Here is a 25,073-nt window from a genome sequence, read left to right as displayed (position 1 = left end):
GGCCACTATAATGTATGGTGTAGTGGCTCTTCTCCAGGAAACCGGTCTCTGTCCATCGCATCTCTTGTAACGCTGTTATATCAGCCCTATATTGGAACAGGGTATCGGCTAGCTGCTCAGCAGCATTCGGTATGTACAGGGAGCGGACGTTCCATGAGAAAATGTGTAAATCGTTAATCCGTTGTCGTTGCCGGGTTCGTCGTTGTATGATTTACCCTGTCCGAGGCTCTTTTCGTGGCTTCGTAACATCAGTTTTCCGTGTAGGGTTGTCAGCCCTACCTAACGCCCAACCTGGAGGACCAGTTGGTACATTTGGTCCCGTTTTTAGTCGCGGGAGACTCGCCTTCATCCTTCTCCGTCTGTAGTTTTTCATAAAGAAAGAACTCCCAGCGATCACCACGTGGAGGTGGAGATAGGGTTTGGTAGTAGAACTGTTGGTGTTGGTTCAGCAGGCGTTTCTCAGGTTTTATGCTCCATCGTGGGTACCAATCTACGTTTCGCCCTGGGACCTATACTACCCTTTGACCGCCATGTTATCCCTTGGTATCAGTAATTTGGGATACCGCCTAGAAAGAATATCAATCTTTCTTCGATTTAGGCAGCTCCCCGCCTCACTGATATTACCGGCCATCTTGAATGTTGCCCTCCTTGCCTGCATCTGTATGTGCAGATGGAGAGGGGTTAATCCCAGAAGGACGTCCAAGGATGCCCTTGGGCATGTCCTCATTGCTCCACTGAAACATACGCAAGCCAGTCTTTGGAGCTAATGTAATTCCCTGGCTTGTGTGCTGAGTTCGGTTTTTTCTGCCCAGATTACCGTTCCATAGGTAATCATTGGTCTTACTATTGCAGTATATATCCAAAGTAGTATCTTCGGGCTGCAACCCCATTTTTTTCCTGCTATGGATCTACAAATCATCCCCCAGCCCTCGTGGCTTTCCGACAAGTGGAGTATAACATTAGATAGAGGGCTCCCACTCAAAATGAAGTAGAAAGTCCAAACATCTATTCCAACGATTATCTTAATCGCGCTTAGTCCGAATGCGCCCACAAACAACGCGGCATGATCTTAATCTTTCACCATCTTTTCCTGCTGAACAGATAGTCGAATCTTCCAGGTCAGATGAGTTGAATTCTTAGATGGCATTTACCTTCCTCCAGTCTCGCACTTAATTGTATTAGCTTCATTAAATAAAGCGTACAAGATAGGGAAGAGTAATGGCCATAAAATAGAACGGAAGACTACAAAACTGTAGGCGAAACACGCTATTAGCGTTTGTCTTAAGAGGTCATCCAAGAAATCGTTCATTCACTTCCGGATAGACGACGACTTCCAGAGGAGCTGGAAATCCCAAGATCTGGAAAACATTTTGCAAAGCAATTATTCGCAAGAAATCTTCAGATAGCGAATGCACAAGTCACTGTCAATTGCCTATAGAAGGTAAATAGCTGGAATGGTTGCATTGTGCTCGCCCTCTCTTAAATGGAATTTCTTTCTCCAGCGCTACATCCTGGAAAAAAAAACCCCAAGATTTTTACGAACAGCTCAAGGGATGCAGTGGATTGGCTTTTTGTGTGAAAAGCGAATGCAATAAACTTGCACAATGCAACCAACCACGTCGCCCATTACTCTTGCAGCAAACCATTTTGCTATTGCATTGTTATCGGGTGGCTGCAGTCTAGTGCAATGGATTTCATTCACTCGAAGAGAAAATAATTAAAATTGTAATTACGGGATTGCTGTAGTTCGGCGTGCGGAATTGAAACTGTGTTATGTTCAGAGAAGCTGAGATTGGTGTCATTGAAGAACTTGAATCATAGATTTTCTCACTAACTCTTCTGACTAACTTTAAGCATGAAACGCTTTAAAAGATGACTAAACTTTGCTCATCGATTTCATCTCTTTATTGATTCCAATCTTTAAGATTCATCGGAGTTTCAACGCGCTCAAGTGCTGCTTAGCCAATTATTACAAGATAATCTGAAAACGCGCCTCCTCTTCAAAAAATCTTTAATATTCAACTAATCCCGGGCTTCGATGACCCTCAACTTTCACTCATTTCCATCTTCTTTGTTTGGTGAAAATTGACTCTCTCCTTTCTTCCCTTTCTTTTCGTTATATTTCCTGACTCAGCTTCATCTGCATAGTCTAGGATTATCGACTCGAGGTCACTCTGGGAGCATATGATGTCCGTTCGAGCTGTTAGATTTCAATTTATGATAATTAAATTCAATTTGGAACTGGATTATGGATGCTTCAGGCTTTAATGCCATCGCAAATTAAATTGTGACCTCATTGTGCCCGCCCCCTGGGAAGTGGGATCAGGCCAGGAGGAAGCAAGTTTGAAGTAAGAATATGGTTATCATAGCGAACAATTAAGAAGATGATGAATGGACAGCAGATTAGGAATTGTGATGTGGGTCATTAATATTGTATACTATATTTCTTAGGCCATTGTCATTGCTTTTATCCCACCGTTCTGATAGTGGTGGACGTAAAATTGAATGATAAGACGACGGGATGGAGCGTCTTTTTGTGCGGAGTTATGAAGCATAAAGAAGCTTGCTTGATGGAAGCTAGAACTTAGGAACCTTGAACGAAAAACCGTTTCCAAGCCTACTGTGGAAAGGAAAATAATGAGGACTATAGTCTCATCACTATTAACTTCCCACGTATGCACGACATTTGGTTATATGTTATTTGAGAATAATTTCGTCTAGTAGACTTCTGCCGAAAGGAGTATTCTCATATAACGTTAATCAGCCATTTCGTCCATGTGGTGAATTGTCTCATAATCATGAGTAAATAGTCCACCGACGGCACCCATGGTACTCACGAGGGATATCCTTTTTCGGGACTATGAACCATTTCTAGTAATTTCTATCTACGAAACCTGTTTTTTCTCTCGCGACCAGAGAAATAGTAATCGTTTTGTCACGATATATATTACCCTGAATTTCAAGGGCTTATTCACAGGATCTACGTTCAACCCGCTTACCTTCACTTGCAAGAGCTCTTTCAGTCCCTAGCGCTTTACATGCATCGAATTGTTACCACTCTTCCATTGCTAATCAAGTTGTGGTGGTTCTGCGGTCCTCATCGGAGCAATTTGGTAATGGCAGAAACCAAGATCACAAGGTCTCTCCGGACTGCACTAAGGCTATGCTTTTCATCAGAATTTTCTGCTGTTCTATGAAATTGTACTATATACCTCTCACACTCCTGTGGGAAAGCAAAAGGCAAGCAGTGGTTGCAAAGCATAAAGTTATATTCTTATTAACCAAAAATAGGGGGAACCTATCACCCTTGAATAGCGAAAAAAGCATTGATCTTATCAGATAAATGTAAAGCCGGGAAAGGGAAAGTTGATCAGGAAAATTTGGTTGGGAGTTCGTCAAAAAGGAGCCAAGAAAAGCAATTCCATATGCCTATTTTCCTATTTTTGAGGTAAAAATTATTATTGCATTCTGCATGTACGATATTTCAGGAACCGGTTATTCCCTCCTTCAAAGTAGAATCTCACGGCAATGCTACAAAACTTTTAAGAGAATACCTTTTTTTTGTTAGCCTGAAATATTGAAAATTGTCCGACAAAATTGGGGTGAATCATTGATCACTCGACGGGAATACCATCGCTGCGAGTCAGTGATTCCTCCTCGGGTAGAGCGGTAGACACAAGACACTCTTTCAAGAACGCCTCGTAGGCAACTGTGTCAGGTGATAATTTGCCTCTCTCGACTAAACCGCTCCACAGTGCGGAAAAAAAAGAAATCTGTGCCATCGTTTTTTTTTTAAATTGCATTAGGGGGGCGGGGGGGGGGTCTGGAGATAAACAGTCGCTTGTACGCCAAAGATGCAATCTAATAAACAAATGAGCATTGTCTTGACGTTTGACTTGTCTTGGCGAGCTTTTTTGCCACGAGGACAGCCAGCGGTTTTCCACTGGCACCTGGAAAAAAATCAGGGTCCCCATTGTGCTGATTTTAAAGCTCAAAATCTGCCTGAAGTCGGCACTCTCTTTTTTCATTTGTGAGAAAGCGAGGAACAAATTTGGCTACAACCCTTCGCATCTGTAAATCTACAGATAAAATTTTCTGAACTAACCAATAATTCGGCGACGGTCTTCACCAGCCGGAGCATTGATTTTGCCGAATTTGTCTCCACTTCTTGACGTTGAGGGGCGTTCTGAACGGGGTTTTTCTTCAACTGACATTTCTCCATTTTTGAACCGTAACGGGCACCTGGTCGAACAATGGGTTTCCCCGCTCTCCTTCCCCATCCCAATCACATTCCCGTTAACTTTGGGTCCATCTCGTATATCTCTATATAGAAGATCAGTCTAAATCTAATAGGAATCTTCCCCACAATGACTCATGCCGCCTGATGTATGTTAATTGACTCTTCTTCAGTTCACGGCGCTGGCTCTTCCCATATAGCAGAATACACCACGTCACTCCGCACATGACCAGTTAGCCGCCGTAAATGGGTACCCCAGTGTTAGTGCCTCCCTTCTCATGTGAAATTCAAAGTTACTTTTGAAGCAGCTTGGTAGCGACCAGTATCATCGATTTTGAGGCGACCTTATAACAGGAACTCAGATTTTTTTCCCTGCAGTTGCTTATAAAAAGCGTCTTTAGGTCCCCTGCCACAGGCACCACTAAATCGTCTTCGTCAGGATGAACTCCAAATTACCGGTTAGGGAGTTTCCTATCTTTGGCTCCAGATCTGGTATGTACTGCGAGACTACAGACAAGGGACCAAGGCCATATCTTCCGGTTGAATTCTGCAAGGAAATGTATATTTCACGTGCATCGTCCACCATTTAGCAAAATGTTTCTCGCCGTAAAAAGATATAGGGCTGGCCAGTGCATTGCGTGCCGGAAAAGCGAAACATTTGAGAGAAGAGAAGGGCATGTTACCTCGGTCCACCAGGCGTTTTCATACAATCCATCTGGACGTAATCGGCTTTTTGCGAGACTCTCACAGTTTCATTGGTCTCACAATCATCGCTAGGTTCAGGCGGTAGCCTGAGGCTATACTTTGGAAAAACACTTCTGCACAATTTGCTGCCGAGGACCTCTGTAGAGAATTGATTTCACACTTCGGTGAAGAAGGACGCATCGATCCGACTTATGGCAGTTGGGCTGAGAAAATCATGCGTCTGGTTCCCCGCTGAAACGATTTTGGTTTCATTTGGGGATGGAGTACTGTGGCGGAGCGATGTGATTTTCGAAACGGGCGCCCCCATTTTTAAATAAACACAATCATTTTCCCGCTCCCGGAGATTGGAAAGAACGCAGACGGCCACGATTCATAAGTTTTGTTGAGTTAGCAGTCAGTTGCTATTCTTCATCGCGAGGAGATCTCCTTTCATTTTCGCAACTTCAGTTTTAACTTAGTTTGTTCCTGCCACTGCTAAGGCTATAGGGGCTCCGTCTTTAATTCGCCTTACTCTGTAGGAGCTTCTTGGAGAGACAATTGTCGATTGTCTAACCTAGGGATGCCAATTCCAAAACACAAGGGACCTAAATACAAATACCAATCGCTTAACAACTTTAAAAGTAGAACCCCATACATTCCTATTCGTCTCAAAACATGAGTTCCCGTTAGCTCTCCGCTTGCTCTTCTATAAAATATGCTTAAATTTACTTCGGAAAATCATGCTTCAGCTTCTCATGATCCAGCCCCCCCTCCTGCTCTTTGATAACGTCTTTTCCTCAGGGGCACGATGACTTAAATATCTCCATTCCTGACTGAAATCTCTCGGCATAGTGATGCGTCCAGTGCGCATTGAAATCATTATTTTATCATTTTTTTTTTAGGACGACCACCTCCTTTTAATGTTACCAGAAGTATATCGTTTCCAAAGGACCCTCCCCACCCAGTCGACTTAGCACCAAGCTCCCGCTTGTCGAGCTTTTTGATGTGGGAAGCTTTGTTCTAATATCCTGCGCCACTACCTTACTTTTGTTATGCCCTGCTTTTCATTTAAGGTTTGTCTAAGTGGCTTGCCCTATGCTTTTAATATCGATGGCACTGATTGCGAAAAACTCGTATGTTGAGGCAAGGAATCCAGCTCCATCATGGCCCTTTTATAGGAATTTTTTGAAATTACGAATCGCTATTCTAAAGCGGTCGTCCTTGTACTTCAACACAACGAACTAGTAGAGTGCATTCCAAATATTATTTACTCCTTTCAGGGAATTTTTCACTCCCACCCATTTCGTAATAGCCAGCTTTTCGCTCCCTGTTAGGTCTGTACTCCATAGGGTCCCCAATTCCCAAAAGTTGCTAGACTTTCGTAGATAATCCCTCTCTGCACATCTCCTAAATTAGCTGGATTAACTGAGGTATTTTCCTTAGTTCAAGTTCAATAAACTCTTCAATAAACCGCAGTTTACTTTTCTCGAGGTGGCAGCGAAGGTTCCGAAACTTTAGGGAGAAGCTAACCTCAATCCACCAGCTAAGTTATCACATTGTCGTGGGCCTGTAAGAAGTTTTTCTGTGTTCCTTCTACCTCCAAAATCTTTCAACTCCACACGTGCATCCCTGCTTTTGTCCGTTGTCTGTAACATCTAATTTATTCGGAAACAATTATATCTATTGAAAACAAATTTGGTGGTAATATTCGAAATATTACCCCCTTCTCCCGTGCATACATTGAATTATAAAATTTTGCGATGAGTTTAAAGGGGGAGGCGTTCCCACACAAGTGAAAGGAGGTTGTAAAGATTTTTTTGTACCTAATATAGGGAAGTGTCGTCCCTATGTACTCGAGGATGGCAATCAGATCTGAGTCTGTAAGGGACTCATCTGAAGAGGTTCTTGCCACGAAGCCTCACCGGAGGTTATCTGGTATCATGGGGACCAAGGTCTCCTTCTGGAAGTATATGCTCACGGCCCGGTTATTTGAAATTATTTGTCCTTTTGGGAGTTTCTTGGTGGTTGTGGTTGCGCCCATATGGCAGGTAGAGTTCCTTTTGGGATCGACGCATTGAGTTGCGCTTTAATTGCGACAGAGGTGTTAGATATGCCTCGTATCAAGTGGTATGAATACTGACCCTGAGTGGCAGAGCGATCATTCATAATTGCGAGTCGCTTTGGCAATGACATCGAAAAACAATTTTCGCTGTGAAAAATTAAGTGACGGGCAGCGCAATTCGCAAATGCGTACGTTCGCACCGTCACAGCAGTCCAACCCCAGCTGAAACCCAGATCAGCAGTGCTGGCAGCAAACTGTTCACGGACTCCAAGCAAAACCTGCGACCAGAACGTCGCGAGCGTAATGGCTGCCTGCAGCGTCTGTTATAGCATCCTATTTGACCGCGGATGGTATGCGGTTGTCCGCGGCCGTTCGAATCAAAGGAGCTTTCCGAACTCTGAGGAAAGAATGGATTCGAATTGCATTCCCTGTTCTGTGATGATGACGGCGTTAACACCAAAGCGCGGAATCCACTTTCGACAGAGGGCCTCAGCACATGACTGTGCGTTATGTCTTTCAGAGGTATTTCCTTAGGCCACCGCATAAACCGGTCAACGATCGTGAGACAATACTTGTAGCCGTGAGAGTCTAGCAAAGGGCCTTCAATGTCGAAGTGTATGACGTGGGAGCGTTTTGTTGAATTAGGAAATAAACCTACTTCCTTCTTAGCATGCCTAGTGATTTTACACTTTTGGCATACGATGCACTCTCTGGGCCAAAGATTGACGTCTTTGTTCATGAGCGGCCAGAACTATTTGCTGGAGACTGGCCAGTGCCTTATCCGAATGCCATTGTATGCAAGATTGTGCACCACGCGAAACACTTCCTCACGGAAAACATCCGGAATATATGGCCTAGGTTCCTTTTTGGAGATATCGTAGCAGATAGGGGAAGACGAACCGAATATGGGAAACTCCTTAAACTTGTATTTGGAGTCCGACTGCACTCCCAGGGCAGAGGTGAGGCAGCGTCTGATGATTTGCCTCTGCCCTGGTAAGAAACCGTAAAGCCGCCATCGCTTCACTTTTTTGTCCGACTGCAGGTTTTGAAAAAATGCATCATTTTTCTGGGCCACAGCGATTGGCGAAAATCAACTGCGGTTAGGATATTGATCTCGGAGATCCGAGACAAAGCGACAGCGACTAAGTTGTCTTTACCGGACACATGTTGAATGTGAAATATCAACTGGCTGATGTAGGCTAAGTGTCAAAATTTGCCGAGGCGATGCTTTGCCGGGCGAAAGGCGAAAGTTAGAGACTTATGAACATGGTGAACGGCCTACCTTCAAATTGAGTCTAGAACCTTCACGTGCTACTGGAGAAATCTGTACTTGTCAACGTTAAGAATTAGGCCATTGTGGAGGCCAAGTGCTCGGACTTGATAGAAGATGCGACCAGAACGTCATCCAAGTAAACGAAAAAGAAGTTCAAGTTTCCAAGTACAGAGTGGATGAATCTCTGGAAGGTTTGCACAACATTGCACAGGCCAGAGTCATCAACTGCTGGGGGAAAAGCTTCTCGAATCTGGAAATAGGGAGGACCGAGGCTTCCGTATCCGTGTCTATTAGATAATTACGCCTACTAAAGGCCGCGTGTAATACTGTAAGGCGATGCAAACCTATGATGGTACTATCAGGTACGTTAAACCACGAGGTCCTTTAGTTTTGACATTAGTCAACTAGATGGAAATTGATGGCTGGGGTCAGCACATATAAACTTCTGAGTCTCATCTGAAGCCATCCTTCTGGGAAAATTGCTTGCGCAACAGACTTGAATATACAAACCACCTCAATCTTTGTAAATATAATTACAAACTTTGGAAAAAATTCATTCGCCTTTCCAAATAGTCACAGTAGAGTAAGTGAATAGAAGAATTGAGATTTAATTCTACGAATTTAAACCAAAAATACTCACTGTTCAGTGGGTGTACTTCCCAGTGAATTGCATCATTCCCATATAACCTCCTCTGCCTTCCACATATCCGATCCTACCCAATAAATCAAATTGAGTTCACCATTAATAATAGATGCATAATGCACGAAGTACGCAAACAACGGTCCTTATTAGCCATCGAGCCCTCACCCATTATGCATACACTAATTAACAGGGCCCACGGTGCGCAAAATGGAGAGTAATCATTTGCCTCCTCTTTGCCGCTTGTTGACAGCGTCGATGATGAATAGTTAACCATTACCTCGGTTACCATTTAGTTCATATTAATTTACTACTTCAGATTTTCCATTCAATTACCGAAGCGTTGCATAAATGCAATATGAAAACAAGTCGTTACGTTGACACTGGTGCAATCGATGCATTTTGCAGAGAGAGGACTAGGACTCAGAGCCTAGTGGTTACGTAATCGATCATCGTCATATTAACTCATGCATGACTGTGCATATGTTAGAAGAGTGTAATGTATCAGATTTTGGTAGTTCCCACGTCCCATGGTTGACTGAAACATGGTACGGGAAAGGGAACCCGAACTAGTTCGGGAGAGAGCAGAAAAATTAATAATGCCAATACCAACTCCTGCAGAATGCCCAGAGAGCTGGGAGTCTCCCTCCTAACTTTTCGTGAAGGAATGCTACAACACGACTTTTCTCAGATAACAGCGTAATCTGGAAAGTATGAAGTTATGTTTTCTCTCGGAATTCAAGTCAGGAGTTGATTGATGGAACTGCAGGATGTGAGCCTGTAGGGCAGGCTTGGCATCGCGATATATGTACGGTCAGAGCGAACCACTCCATGTACCGAATATTTGATGATTTTATCGATTTCCATTGGGTGATATCTGAATTCACCTAGATATGCTTCGTGTCCGTGTCAATCGTTCTATTTTTTACGCTTCCTTCCGCTGAGGATATCCTCTTGCTGAAGGCATCGTGGTATTTCCATATATCCAATTTGTGACTGTAATTTAGTGTGACAGCATAACTTTCGCTTCCATAAAAAGAAAATGACCCGAAGGATATCTATACATATAATTTCAAGGACGTAGGAATTGATGAGCGGCTGCTGTGCTGGGATTATTTCTAGGGACCTTTTTATTATGCGGAGAGCGAGGGGGGCGAATGGTGTTAAGTTATAATGCGGTTGATAGATAAATGATATCTTTGGGATTGGTAGGGAAGCAATCACTATCTAAGATTATTAGAGAGATTGCTCATGAAAGTGTCAAACTACTAAAGAGACAACTGCAAAGGAAGGCTCTTATTGCAATCATAAAGTCAGTGCAATGCATCATATGCATGGTCACCGACGAAATTAGTGCACACCACCCTATGGCCAATGGCAGCATTCACCAGTCACATCGTTTACCCTACAAACTGCTTCTTTTGCATCTTCACTCAAAGTTTGTCACAATCAAATCACACCCCGTGCATACAATGAACCAGGAAATCAGTGTCTATTTTAGAGACTTTATTAGGTCCAAGCAAACAACTCCAGTTCATTCAGTTCTAGAAATCTTGCGAGATGATAATTAAAACTAAATAATTTACTATAATCTTATCTCTAGACCACATGCCTCTTTGACCTTAAACATCCGATACGATAGATACGATTACTAATGAGAAAGCCGCATCTTTGTTGTGGTTGATACTATCTAGAACAGTCAATTTACACATCCCGACAATAACAATATTTTAAACTGCTCTGGACTGGATTGGGGATCAACAATCCGAAAGGTCTTGTGACTCAATTCAAAATAGATTTAAATCTTAAATGCACAGATAATGTGGTGAGCATGTATCGGGTGGCTGTGGTTTATAGGTTAAGCCAATCGATAGTTGGGCTTATAAAGACATACCGAGAAAATTTATAGAATGTTGGGATGACGAGAAAATCTGATCACACTTCGAGGGGGTCTAAAAAGGGATTTCAACGCATGTCATGGCATTTGATGATTATTAATGCAGTATTTCAACATGGAGATGTTTAGATTATGGCATGTAGACTGTGAACCTCTCGAAAAGATACAGTAGTTTAGTTTAGAACCAATGAAATGCCGACCAATCTCAGAATAGTTAACGCGTAGGAAAACAAGTTTTTATAGTCTAACGCTATTTCCTAGTAGTTATTCGTAGCTTTTCCTGCTAGTTCGCCGCTTTTGGTATTACAAGCTTTTACCTCCAAGAAATCATGGAAGCTCACTCAATTGGCCTGTGGAGACCAGCCTTAACTATTCGTGGAGAGATAAACATAAAATTGTCCCGAGAAATAACCATAGCCCCCATCCCCGAAAAGTTAATATACGATTGCTATAAATCTGCGTTGTTGGGTGTCCGGATGGTTCAAGTGGTTAGGGCGCTGGACTATCGTAGCGTAAGGTCGTGGTTCCAATCTCACTGGTGACAGAAGGATTTGTTATCGTGACTGGATGTCAGATACCAGTCGACTCAGATGTGAATGAGTACCTGAGTCAAATGAGGGTAATAATCTCGGGCTATCTTGTAGTATACCGTTACCGTCTTTCTCTAACACACTTCAAGGCCCTGATCCAATCTGGATGGTTATTAAAAATCTGCGTATGGGGCGCGACCATACACCTACTTGCCATCGCTGTCAACTCCTGGCAATCTATTCCAATCTCCCCAACGATTACCTAAGAAGCTTGCACTCTTCGTCTATTTTGTGCCATCAGAGTCGTTGCTACCTGTCCTGGGATAGTATCTGGGATAGATCACGTTGTATTGCGTAAAAGACAATGGAGTTGTCGCCCTCTCTTAATGTGTGATCTATCTACTGCTATTTTCTCATCAATACGTTCACGGGTATCTGCACCTTATGCCAACTCTATTTGTTATTATCGCAAGGCAGAGTACCGTGATAGCATGACGTAAAAATGAGTTGACGAAGGCTTCCACAAACTACTCAAAAACCACTTTCGACTGTCTGTCTGTCTTTTTTTTTATTGCGGGAAATTCATCATGGATACGCATCTGAGATATAGACACACATACCGGACTCTTACAGACGAAAACCTTCCATATTTTCTCCACATTCTCCCCGCGGGACCACCTGAGTGAGCTGTTCACTCTAAACGAGCTGCTACCGCTTTGCGTGGTATTAATTGCAGTAGCTTCCCTTCTATGTCTCCGCTGCGCTTCTGCTGCTTTTAACTGCTGGTGTTTTACTACTGCAATTACCGCGTCCCATGTTGTATTTGATTGCACCATGCACCTTACAGGATTTTCCAACGGGTATTCGGCTCTGTTTCAAGCTTCCTCCTTTTCTCTATAAAAGAGCTGGAACAGCCAGTCATCTCTATAAAAAGCAAGAAGGCGCCAGGACCCGATGGTATCCAGCAGAGGTATACAAACTGGTATTCCAACACTGCTTGCCTGAAAGAGGGCATTTTCCTTGCTGAGAGCTAACAACATGTGCCCCGATGCAAATTTCAACAGTTTTCTGTTTCCGCCGCTTTGTAAAGACCACCAACTCCGTCTTGTGTTGGGCGAGCTCCAACCCGTGGTCCTTAAGCCAAGATTTGATCGTCCGTCTAGTCTCGTTCGCATATATTGTATCTATACTTCGTCGGGGTGGTTGGATGTTATGATGACTCCAACGTTATCTGCGAATCCGACAACGGTTTGCTTGGCTATTGGGAGCCGTAAGACACCATTATACATCAAGTTCCATAGCAGATGCCCCAGAACAGACTCCTGCCGAACATTTGCCGTTATTACATACGTCTTCGATCCTTCGTTTGAATAATAAAGTGGCTTCCACTGTTGGGAGTAGTCGAAAATTATATTTATTATATATTTTGGCGTTTGTGCCGCGATGAGTACTTCGATGATATGGTTCCCTCTGGCAGAATTTAACGCGATGTCAAGAGTCACCCGTGCGCAGCATTTCCCTTTGTCCTAGGCTTCTCTGGCTAGCTCAAAATCCAGTCTGGTAGCATCAACCACTGACCGAGCATTCCGGAAGCCAAACTGCCAGTTGGATAAATAACCGCCACTATCAATTAATGGATATAGCCGGTTATAGATTATCTGCTCGAGGACCTTGTATTTAGAAAATAGGATGTTGTTTCACCTATCGGCTTACCTGCCTTCGGAATCAACACAAGCTTTTTTATTTTCCACTCTACGGAAGGACTCTTCTTTTAAGCAGTCTGTAAATGCCCATGCCAACATGATTGGTGCCACTTTCATTGCCAGTTTCAGCGCCTTGTTGGGGATTCGATCAATGCCGAGGGCTGCGGTATCCCTGACCCTTTTCGCTGCATTCAAGACTTCGTCTGTGGTTACTGGAGGGATGCCTTCGGTGCTCATTGGTATCATTGGAAAGATTGTTTCCGGATGTTGGGGGACAATGTTGAAACTATCTCCTACAATAGTCTAGGACACATAATAGGAGGGTGCCTTTTGCCTTTTATTACCGACATAACCGACTTGTATGGTCCTTCCCATGGATCGAAGTCTACCTCATCACTAAGTTGCTTGAAGCAATTGTTTTTACTTTTCGTGATTGCCCACACCAAATTTTTGCGTACCTGTCCTGAGGTCCCCATACATGCAAAAGGAGGTGTAATCTTTATTTGCTCATCAAATATAGTCATGTGGGGTACCAAATGAAAGGTTTCGTGCTGGTTAGTGCTGGTGGGGAGTGCGGGGAGTCGAAAGTGATCATTTCTTTAACGGACCCATTCTCAGAAACTACTCAACCGAAATATCTGAAAAAAAATCAAGAGGCTGCCACTAGGCTGCGAAATACCCTCCATACCGATATCTATTCAAATAAATATAATATAATTTTTAGTAATTGGCTGGATCGATCGGTTTCGCCATTTTATGCTATCAAATGCCTGATCTGGATGCAATCGCGAGGCTTTTAAATCCCCATCCAGCGTATCAAACCACCATTGTTTCGGCCTGTCTTTTAGTCGTTTACCATCGACTTCGATGTTCAGACCAATCTTGACAAGTGAATTCTCGTCAGCGTTACGTGACCATACCATCTAAGACGCCTCTCTCGCAGTTTTTCCACACCTTCACATCCACCGAACAATTGACATGGAATTAATTGGAAAATCATTAGAGTTTGCGCATAGTCAAGTGACTTTCATTCACCATATGCAGAAAAGATCCTTCCCTCAGTTATTGGTTGCTGAAGAAGATGGAAATCTTCAAGTACTTTTATAGGCCAGGAATCAACGATACTTGGCGGAGATGGTGGAGCCAAAATATTCCACTTCGTTCCTGTCCAGGACGCATTTGTTCGGTCTGAAAAGTAGTCTCGTCAGGGACTGGATAAGAAGAAGCTACCGCTGACATGGATGTGTGGATCGTGGTCGTTCGAAGTCACGAATATATAGGAATCATGTCTTCCTTCCGTAATTCGCTAAATTGCCTCTTAGCGACTTCAAGGCGAGGTCCGACAAGCCAGCGCGGAAATTGGAAAATTCGGAGTCCATTGTATGAATCTCCTAATTTACTGGTAGGTCCGGAAGCCAGATGGCTGCGCTCTATGGAAACATACGTCCTCGAATTCCTCTAGCAGCGACGTCTTAGTTCTCCTGAAGGAGTAGTAACTTCCGATATTACGGAAACGGTATGAATTGAGTTACGTGGTGAGCCTAGTTAAAGAATCCTGTGACCCCTTATTTCATATGTCGATAAGGAGGTTTTATTGCCATCTGTGCCGATAATCACTGTTACACCTTTGTGAAGGTGAATTGCCAGCAGTACGAATGTCACAGGCCAAAATGGGTGTGTACCGAACGTGACGATCCTCCATGTATGGACCCCGTCGAGAGTGGGTTCTTTATCTGTTTCCTTGGTTGCTGCTATTAAGGAGTAAGCGACTCTGCATTTCGGCACCTGCGAACCATACAACAGGTGATACCAACACTAGTGTGGTTGGATTTCTGAGAGTGAAGGGGGCTGTTATCTGTTGAAGACACTGATAAGGGTTGCCTTTTAATGACGGTGGAGACGGAAGACTCTGAGGAGATAAGTTCGTTTGCGAGTATTTATTGTTCGTTAAGTTTAGAGGCCTCGAGCCGCTTCACCAGTGTACTCACGTTAGGAGGCAGTAGATTCAGTCACTTCTCTCCCAGTGCGCCGTAACCAATAACCAATCCTGTAAGCGTTGGTTTTTAACGCACAGATAAGATAAAGACTGTCCGCCAAGAGATAAGGAGAAGGGACTGGGTGAGTGTTTTAACGAATAGCACATAGGATATCATTTGTTGACATTTGTTATCGACTCGTTAATAGAGTACCAAGCGAAAGTGTTGCGGAGGTCGATTGTAGTCAAGTAGATTAGCCTTGTTCCTTAATAGGAATACCATTATTACTTCTGGTGTTGTTGTCACGTGGTTGGACACATTGGTATCCTCACTACATCCGGTCAATTTGACTTCGGCTAGGCCTTAATAATTCCTTACTTCTGCTACTCTCCATTCGGTCATTCAGGCTATACACACATGTGCATCTGATCGTACCAACTTTCAAATTGGCTTGAATTCAACCCAGTAAGGCAGCCCATATAAAGAAGCTGTAATTTTTTAAGTGCTATAAATTGTATCCTTTCAAATTCAGATAAATGAAGTCATTTTAAGCCGTAGCCGAATTCCAAACGGCGCGCATAAAGAACTGAATTAGTCCACATTCTTCGGCTCCCATAACCATAATTGAATCTCCCAATTTTCCAATCTACTTTGCATACTTGCAAAAAAGTCTTCTCCTAGCAATTCATACGTCATTCATTCCCAAGCATAGTTTCGTAATTGAATCCAATTTTGCGCGACTTGGCATACCATATTTAACACGAAGCGAACGTTAACTTTCTAAAATGGACAAATTGCAATGAGTCGCTGGCTTAACACCTCCAACTGAACACTGTGAGCTTCCAGAGTTAGTTACTTAGATAGTTGTTGAGATATTTGGATTTAATGAAATCTTACCAAGTTTGTAAGTTACGTGAACGTGGAGACAAATAACGACAGCCCAGTTGTTATTGTTTAATTTATGTATTGTACCTGGGCAGCTTTCGGTAGCTATGATAGTTTAAATCATTTTATTCAGACATTTTTATAGACATAAGATTACTGTCCGTTACTATCTGGGAATTGGGATTAGAGGTCAATGAGTTGGTGAATGACAAATAGATGAGTAAGTTTGTCTGAATAAGGATAGTGTTTCCTATTAAATTGTAGAAATAGTTTTGATTTCTGGAACGCGCCTTCCTTCGTAGCTACGAAGCAACTTCACACCAACGTTATCTCAATTTAGGAACGTGACATTTCTGATAGTTTAACATCTTCCTTAATTAAAAACATTTATAGCTGTACAGGTACAACAGGGAAGAGAAATACACTGAACACTGAATTAGTTTCCTGTTGCTAATCTACCCAAGCCTTATTAACTATTTCGGTTTATGGCCGTAACTATTGACGCAATTTTATCAAAAATTTAAAGAGGAGGTCGTCCCACAGCAAAGCGGGATAATTTTTCTCCTAACGAATGTAGCTAGGTGGGGTATCAAATGAAAGGTCTTAAAGTCCTCAGCAAAATAAAGGAGTCAAAGGAAGAACATAATATTGGAAAGTTTGGTAGATATCCAATTATTTCTAATAAGTTACAGTAGGTCAAGGTTGTCAGACACAAGCTTGCATGATTATAATCAGGAATCCGAGGCATTATATCGAGAGACTAACGCTCAATTACCTCGCCCATCATAATGTCATTATACATGCATTGCACATAGAGGAGATGTCGCATAGGGACACAGAATTGATCCTATTGATTCTTTGTATCAAAATTCGCAAGTTAGAATCTCGTCTACGATATCGCAAAACCTTCATATCCTGAAATTTGTGGGAGACGGCTTGTCAAACAGACTTGTGTAAACTGTTTAATGTCATTGCTGCCATTCAACCACACGAATCTGCTTCGATGCCTAAGTAGAAGGTGCCGCCTAGCCTCCTTTTCTCCTTCATGAATTTTGAAGATATTATGCTTGCGGCACTCCTTCTATGTCAACTTAGAGACTCGCTCAATTCTATATTCACCGCATCTCAAATCTCAGTATTTTGTTCGTTCATCGTTGAATACAGGGTATCAGTGTATAGGTCCCGCGGTCATATTCGAATTCATCCATCGTTGCTGCAATCTTCTGCACAGTTTCTTCTTAGTAATCTCGGACCGATTGTTTGCCTTATTTGCTAAAAAAATGCGAAGGGATCATCGCCACGATGACATGCATTACCTTTCTTGATGCTGTCCTAAACGCGTTGTCTGTGTGATTGGCGGGTATGCCGAACTAACTCTCCTTCCATTCTCAATATTGTTCAAGAGGAGGTAGAACTAAATGGATTTCGCCATCAGCGTCCGACTATATTTTGGCCTCATCTTTGCTAGAAATAAACTAGTCGTTACTGCCTTCTCTCTTGCATAGTTAAAGTGTCATTTGAAGCCCCTTCTGGCATTGATCCTTACCCCAAATTTAATGATAGATTTTGAAATGGGTTGTTCTCCCCAGGAATGGTAGTGACGACCCTTCCCCCTCCGTGATTTCGACTACCAGACCTAGTTTGATGAATCGCAGCCACAATTTGATAGCATGAATAGTTTCATTTCTAAATAGTTTTCCGTCCTTGAGGTTTTTCGTAACTCCAACCACCGTTTGGTCGTCTGGCATGCCAAGACCAAGTACTCCATCATAAAACACCCAACAATAAGGAATAATGAGATACACTTGCTGCCCAATTTGCTCTTCCAGTTCGTCGTCCATCTCCTACTAGATAACTCTCCAAGAAGTAACTGTTTACTAATCGTGCTAAGTAAGCAGGGACACTCAGTTCAGCTTAAGTACTCTTAATAATAATAGTGTCAAGAAAAGAGGCACTACGTCCTAGGAAAACCACTGTACCCCTTTAATCGTTATAGTTTACCTATTAATTATAGTATCTCGATGAAGCCTACAACCGACAGAAATTTTAAGATGTTCCCTACTTCTAGGTGTTTCAGCCTGGCATCTGGTATTAAGTATTCTCCCAGGTGTCGAAACCTACTTTGGCTTGTACGCTGTTAAGCTTCGTGAAGATTTCAATTAGGACTTGGTCATTCATATTATTTTAGAACCGTGATATCGAGCATCTAACACCAAATTATCTAACCAAATTATCTAACATGTAGATGTAAACGCCTTTGATTTTTGCCCTAACAAAAGCGGCTCTTGGATATGCCATTGTTTTTTGTGTGGTGAGAAAATTGTGCTAAGGGCAAGGCCAATTTCGGGAGCCAGTTGCTTCCTTCCCCAGTGTTTGTTACAATCTAAATTGAATTGTGGGTATCGGCACCAGATTTGTTTTCGCCATTATCCTTGAGTAAATACAGGGGAATCTGTTGTTGTTTTCTAGGTCTTTCTGTCGGTCAGGTCTATTAGGTCCCTCCTCTTCAATTTATGTTGTAGCCGTTCATCTTCGCGGTGTTGAGAATGAATTCTTTTTCCATGTTGATTTTTTCCCCTCTTACCGGAACCATGAACATTCGATGGATTTTGGAGTTGAATGGGGCTTTCTTTAACTTCACGGATAGTTGGAAATTATTAGGATGGTTCGTCAGGGTAGGTCATTTTTTTGTAGATGCTAAGTTCCACCATCCCATCCTCGATCATTATTTTGAGGTGCGAGATGGGATCTCCATGTTGAAGATGCCATTTTTATGGATATTGTTGCCGAAGTGCATCCTGATCCAGATCCAGATGAAAGGTGTTATCCGTTGCGACTCCTGAGGTTGTCTCTTAGAATCGTGAAATAGGCTTTGATCATACACAGCGAGGTAAACTTCATATATTAACAAATCTCTTTCTGAAATCCACACGAACTGTCCCTCTTCATGAGCTTTTCTTCTAGGCCTCTTTTTTGCAGGGATGCTGGGTTGCTGGGCTTTCACATCGAAAAATACTAGCATCCCGTTGTTTATTTTCCTTCAAATTCTCGCGGATGTCTCCGTATGATGAGGTCTTCTCTGTCGTTCACCATTTCGTCAATTTCTGAGTTGCCGACTTTGTTCCAACGATTATGTCCCTCATTTCATTTCCGGGTTCATGAATTTTACGTAGGCATGCGATCCCTGGAAGGGTTGGATTGGAACTCCTTCTATTCACCTCGGATAGAAAGGGTCTTTTCCCAATTCATATTTCCGTTATTCAACTTGTTAATCACCGCTTTGCCGTACTCCTCCTTGTCCATGATCACAATAGTATTTTCCTCATCTGCATTCATATAGCACATCGGCTTTTCCCTGAGGCTCTTGATGATGGCGGCCTCTTTATTCCATGTTTTGGCCCTGTTATTCTTAGCATCCTGTGCTATTTTGACTAAGCCCCTTTTCAGGGTTTTTTTTTGCGTCTGTTGGGCGGTATTACCCAAGATTATGTCCTGTAGTCCTGTGGAGTCTCCCTTTCTTAAGAACGTAGTTTCCTGATTCAGGAGTGCTGGACCCTCCTCTGAGAAATTTTCTTTGAACTTACTTATTTACGAAATTGTTGATGTTCTTGACCCGGTTGTTCCTCTTCTCTGTGTTCTCCACGTTGGTGAATTTTAGGACTTTTGGTTCATGAGTAGGGGTCGTTTTCTTTTCTTTTCGCTTTGGAAGGCGCTGTTAGCTTTGACAATAATCTCCTCAACGATGTCTTTTCGTAGCGCAAACTAACTTCAGGTGTTGATTTTCTGGTTGAAGGGTTGTATTCTTTGATTTCCTAAGAGAGTTGATGGGGTTACCTTTTTTTTCTAGTTTAATTTTCAAGCTATTCACTGGGGGTAGTCTTGAATTTAAAACAGTCTTAAGAATCTGATTTCCTATTGCGCATTGACTTTTTTAATTTTATGTGAAGGCTCTATTCTTTGTTCTACTTAAAAAATTACCGGATAATTAGTTGGCCATGGAAGTATATGGAATTTTAGGTTGAATTTATAGTTAATTGATTTTTTTTTAAATTGGAGGGTCCTTTCAGGTGGCTTGGGGATTTCTATATCTTTCAGAATGCTCCCCGTACTGTGTGTAGCGTCTCGTAGTTGTCCACGGTGATATTGTGCTTGGCTGCTAGTGATTTTATTTCACTCGCAGCTCGTCCTTTCTTTAGTGGTACCTAAGGTTCCCCTATGTGTTCTTTAATCCTGGTAGCCATTAGTTTTTTGTTTGTCTGGCGTGGACCGGATCTCATTCTGGGCAACAATTTTGTAGATCCCACTCTTTTCCTTCTTGCAATCTTTTGAGGAACCCAGTTTTTGTGTCTGTTCCTATGTGGGTTAGTTTTCCCGTGTATGCTGGACACCGACCACCCCTTGTTCCGGCTTACATAACATGCATCTTAGGGTCTAGTGGTATATACTTCTGCAAAGTGGCAGAAATCAGCATTGCTTTAGAGACATTAGCTCGCTGACTTGCAACCAACCCAATCTATCGGTATTTTATCTGCAGTAACCAATTTGGTCGCTGGTAAACTGGTAATACATAGTCCTACGCACCTCTATATGCCTTCTTTTATCTTTTTATGACACTTTGTCCCATATCGCTAAAATCAAATTGCTTTTAACGTGAAGTAACCACGTCTAGGTCCTTGCATTTGGTTGTTATCTTCTCCTTTCTGAAAAATTTGCATGAATCGCTTGAAAACCAGCAGCCACTGACTGATGGTTATTTATTTATTTAAAGGACAGAGACAATTCCAATTATATAATATCCTCTGAAGGAGAAGAACCCCCAACCTATGGTTAAAGCTACGATAGGAAGAGGAGTTTAATCGACGAACCTGTCATGCGTTGTAAAAAGGTACATAAATGGGAACAAGTTGTTGTTGGGAGGGGTAGTGCTCATGGTGGACTTGTTTTTTCAAAGAAGAGGAAACGGGTGAATCTCATCAAAGTTGGTGAAGCCGAGGCAGTGGACCTACGTTCGACAGAACCATGTTACGCTTTCACAGGCAAACAATCAGCTGCCAAGTTACCTTTCGAGGATTATAGAATAGGAGAAGAGGAACGAAATATGGCGGAAGGGTGTGATCGGAAGTTGTTGAGAGCTTCTTTCCACAGGCTAGGAAAATGGCTCTTGTTGAAAATTATGGAGAGGGCAAATCGCAAGATAGTAGGGGGAAGTTAGCAGAGGAGCCAGCGAACTTGATGAAAGCGGAGAGCGCTGGGCGAGAACTGTGAATGTGAGACCAGAGTGGCTTGACATTTCCGCGCTCCAGTGAGGTCTCCGCACTAGTTTTAACTATTAGAGAGCTGGTCGTGGAACGCAGAGTTTTGAAAAAGAAGAAGTTTCTGAAAACAACAACTTTTTCATAGTAAAAATTTTCTTGTGGACTGCAGTGGTGAACCAGACTGGGTAGAAGCGCCGGGACTTACTGGAAGAAGGGACGAAACAAAGAAAAAGATCTTACAGAATGGTATAGGAGGCATTGAGAGCTTGGTCGCACGTTAATGAAGAGAAGAGATGAGCCCACTCGATTGCCCTCAGGACTGAGTTCAGGACTTCCAAATTTGCCCTACGAAAGATCATCAAACTCGCGAGTAAAATGATGGGCCTCATGAGCATCTTAAGAGGGCCATGAGAGAACTGGGAAAAGCAACGCACAGGAAGGACAAGATCAAGAATGCGATATAAGTGATTAAGTCAAGAGCGCATAGGAAGACCAACTGGCCACAGAGGTCCGGTTCGTCAGCAAGTAGATGCGGACTTAGGAATCTCAACATCCTCAACAACATAGGTTAGAATTTACGTAGGCTCCAAGATTTCTTAAGAAATCAGTACTCTTCGCCAACTGTTTTTCATCATGTAATCCTAGAGTGATTTATTTATCGACGTTCCGAGGGGCTGAAATTTTCGGAAGCGCAATTTTCAAAGAATGGTTTTTATCTGATCGTTTATGAAAGACCACGTTCAAGGAATGTTCAACATTCTTTAGATACTAAAAATGAAAAGTTCAAGACTCTCTACAGTATTCCACCCCCTTAAATCTTGGCCAACATTCACAAATGATCTCAGCATCTTCCATTTACGGAAATACAAGTTTGCATTAGCGAAAAGTCATAAAGCCAAGTATACGGTGATGAATAATAAATTCAATTTGTTTTCATTGCGTCTATGATTCTGTTATTGTTTTGAATTTTGCTACATCATTAATTTCAAAAAGTAAACCTATAACACTTGCTCATGTACGTACTCCTGCCTCCATTATTATCTGTGGATGTTGTTTCACCACTTTTGCGCTCAACCACCTTTTCCCACATTTCAAATTTTATTTCAATGACTTCATGACTTTCCGCTGATGGAAAGCAACTGGTCGCTCGTTTGGTAATGGTTTAATTTTATTGTTGGACAGAAGGGGTGGTGGCTTAATTGTAATGCCAAACTATAATTGGTGAACGTTGAATGCACTTTATTGCAGCTTTGATCACTGCTGGAACCATAAATGAGATATGGACATAATTTTTCTAATTTTATGGTCGATCTTGACTGGAGCTGATATCCCTGATGTGCGGCAAGTATGACTGAAGTTTTCAGTGTCTTTTTTGGTTTTATCGAAGAGGACGGGTGGAAGTATCCATGAACGACGCTGTTTATGGTTTTCCACAAGCGTATTTTCATTTGATAAGTGAACGCTTCCATGCTAGTGTCTCACGCACTCAAATCTTGCTTTCATGTTTCTAATTAAGATTTATGCCGAAAACAGGGGGACCATAACGTTTTATGAGGTCTTCATCTGGGGATTAGTAAAGCTTGTTTGTGATTTGCAATTTTTCCTTAAGATGACAAATAGGCAGTAATTGAACGGAAAGAAAAGATTCGTCGAAGGACAAAAAATTCAGAAAATGGATCATAAATCAGCACTTTTCAGTTTCAATGAGAAATCGAAGGAACTTGATGGACTGGATTTCGGGGCCGAAAATAAGCTCCTTCTTCTATCGAATATTGATGCACCTCTTCTTGCTGAACTGTTAGTTAGTGTTGCTGAACTGTCTGTGGTATGAGATTTATATTCTGGAAAGCTATGTATTTACCTATTTTTCTCCTTTGCAACCATAGATTTGTTGTTCACAAATGGGATTGTATAACTTCCGAATAGGGTTTTAGCTCTTAGTCCTCGTTTTCGGGAAAATGCATCTGTACTAGAAGCTCTAAAGTCTCGATAGCAGACTCCGCCTATGAGCGCTCCTGATAGTAATTCAAAGAGCATCGTCTTTGGACAGTCTTGTTTATCTTCTTCTCTTGGATATCAGTAATTATCCAAATATTGAAGATCTCTCTAGTTTCCTTAGAAGAAAACGGACAGATCTTCATTGCCAGTATATCGTTGTGCCTTTTGACAGCATTTTACTAGGCACGAGACTTGATGCATGACCGTCTACAGTTCCAATTTGGCCTCCTACAGTCGTCCTCTTAGGATTTCTGAATACTTTAGGAACTACCACGAAACTCAAACTAAATTCAGCTATGATCCGAAAAAGATCTCTGATTAGACACTGTGTCCTTCTCTACACTTAACGTTGTCCGTTACGAATTCGACATCAAGGATATCTTTTTAGCTGCCAGAATTTACTGAGTTGGTATTGTGTATTGTGGTGCAGTTGCGCTGTCAGATTGACCGGTCAGAAGGTTCGCTTTCGCTTTATTGGTTAGTGACCGAAAAGATTCACCATGGAAAATTCACCTGGAACATCGACGCGACTGCTTAAGGTCCTGCAGCGCTGGTAATGCCAGCAGACGCGTAAGTACAAACTGCAAAAGATTCATCAGAACTATGCCATCCCCAGCGAAATAACATTAAAGCACAAACTTTATGTTGAATGCAGGTTGTGACGGTATAAAAAGTCACTTCAGACTTATTCAAAATGCAATGTACGCGAGGAACCAGTGGAGTTTTCTTAGATTACTCAGCGAATCAATACAATAGAGTGTCTAGGCAGTACAGTTTTTGGTGACGGAAGCAAAATATATTGGGTTGGACTTTGATAGTCACCCGCCCAGCACATTGAGCATTGAGTGGACTAACGCTGAATGGACCGATCCTACCAGTATGCCGGAGATGAATTTTGCGGAAGTTACTGAAGGAGAAGTTCGACGGGCCGTAAATAGCTCGAGGAGCTAGAAGAGCCCTAGCGAGGATCGGGTATTCTCGTATGTATAGAAATTTTACCAGTATATATGGTCTGTTGGCACATAGCATAGTCAGTCAGATGAGTTTCCACTCTTTATCACTGCGGGGATTATCTACCATGTATCAAAAAAGGACACGGTACAGGGCCCCGCAGACAGATTACCGATTACTTAATTACCAACCTCTCGACACTGATAACATCCATTATTATTAGAACGGTCAATGCGCACCTCAAGATCAAAAACATTCTATCCAGGAAGCAGAAGGGTTTCTACCTAGAAATTCCGCAAGGAACCCATGCTTGGGTTAGTGATCTGAAAGATGTTTTGCTGCCCGAATTCCTGTGGCATGTAACTGGGGCTAAAATCATACTTCCGAGGGAGAAATGAAAGAAACACACTGAATCTATTCGCTATCACCTTCGCTACCTTCATTGATATATGAATTTGGAATATTGCTGTGGAAGTAGATCGATTTGGAAAAGGTCCAGCGGCGTATACGAACAACTATGTCAAATTCCAAATTCTGCCGACACCATATTCAAATCTCTCGCAAAACTCATCGATGGCCGCTAAGTCATCCCAACCTCAAAATTTTATTTCAACATATGCATAGGAGAACACCCGCTCACGGTGCTTATCAATGGGGAAACACCAATCGAAGTGTTTCTCGCCGTAAAATACGAGAGTAAACAAGCAAAGCACCAAAAAAGTGAGAAGCGAGAATCCACTCTGTTTTGTCTGGAATCCGCGAACGAGATGAGAATGCTCCACTTTTCTTCCCTGGTGGATTCAAAAAGATAATCGCATACAAAGTACCCCGTTTCCAACCTAATGCCAGCAGACCAAACAGCTCCTTCCTCGCCACAAAAGTGAAATGATCAGTAACCGCGCGTCGAAATCTAGAAAGGATTGTCATTCACATAAAGGCAAGAAGAGACAGTTCTCAAAAACTCGGACGGTACAGCCGAATT

At 42.4% G+C, this 25,073-nt stretch overlaps 1 protein-coding gene and 1 pseudogene across 7 annotated transcripts in view; one reads left to right on the top strand and one right to left on the bottom strand.

Moving 5' to 3' along the window:
* LOC119660534 overlaps window positions 1-19,223 on the bottom strand; it is a 49,881-nt pseudogene extending 30,658 nt beyond the window's left edge.
* Window positions 1-25,073, top strand: part of LOC119658836 (serine-rich adhesin for platelets-like) — a 237,549-nt gene that overhangs the window by 105,344 nt on the left and 107,132 nt on the right. The window lies entirely within an intron of this gene.

This window comes from Hermetia illucens, chromosome 6, assembly GCF_905115235.1.
Source record: "Hermetia illucens chromosome 6, iHerIll2.2.curated.20191125, whole genome shotgun sequence".
In the NCBI taxonomy this organism is placed as follows: Eukaryota; Metazoa; Arthropoda; class Insecta; order Diptera; family Stratiomyidae; genus Hermetia; species Hermetia illucens.
This window is presented reverse-complemented; position numbering and strand designations above follow the sequence as displayed.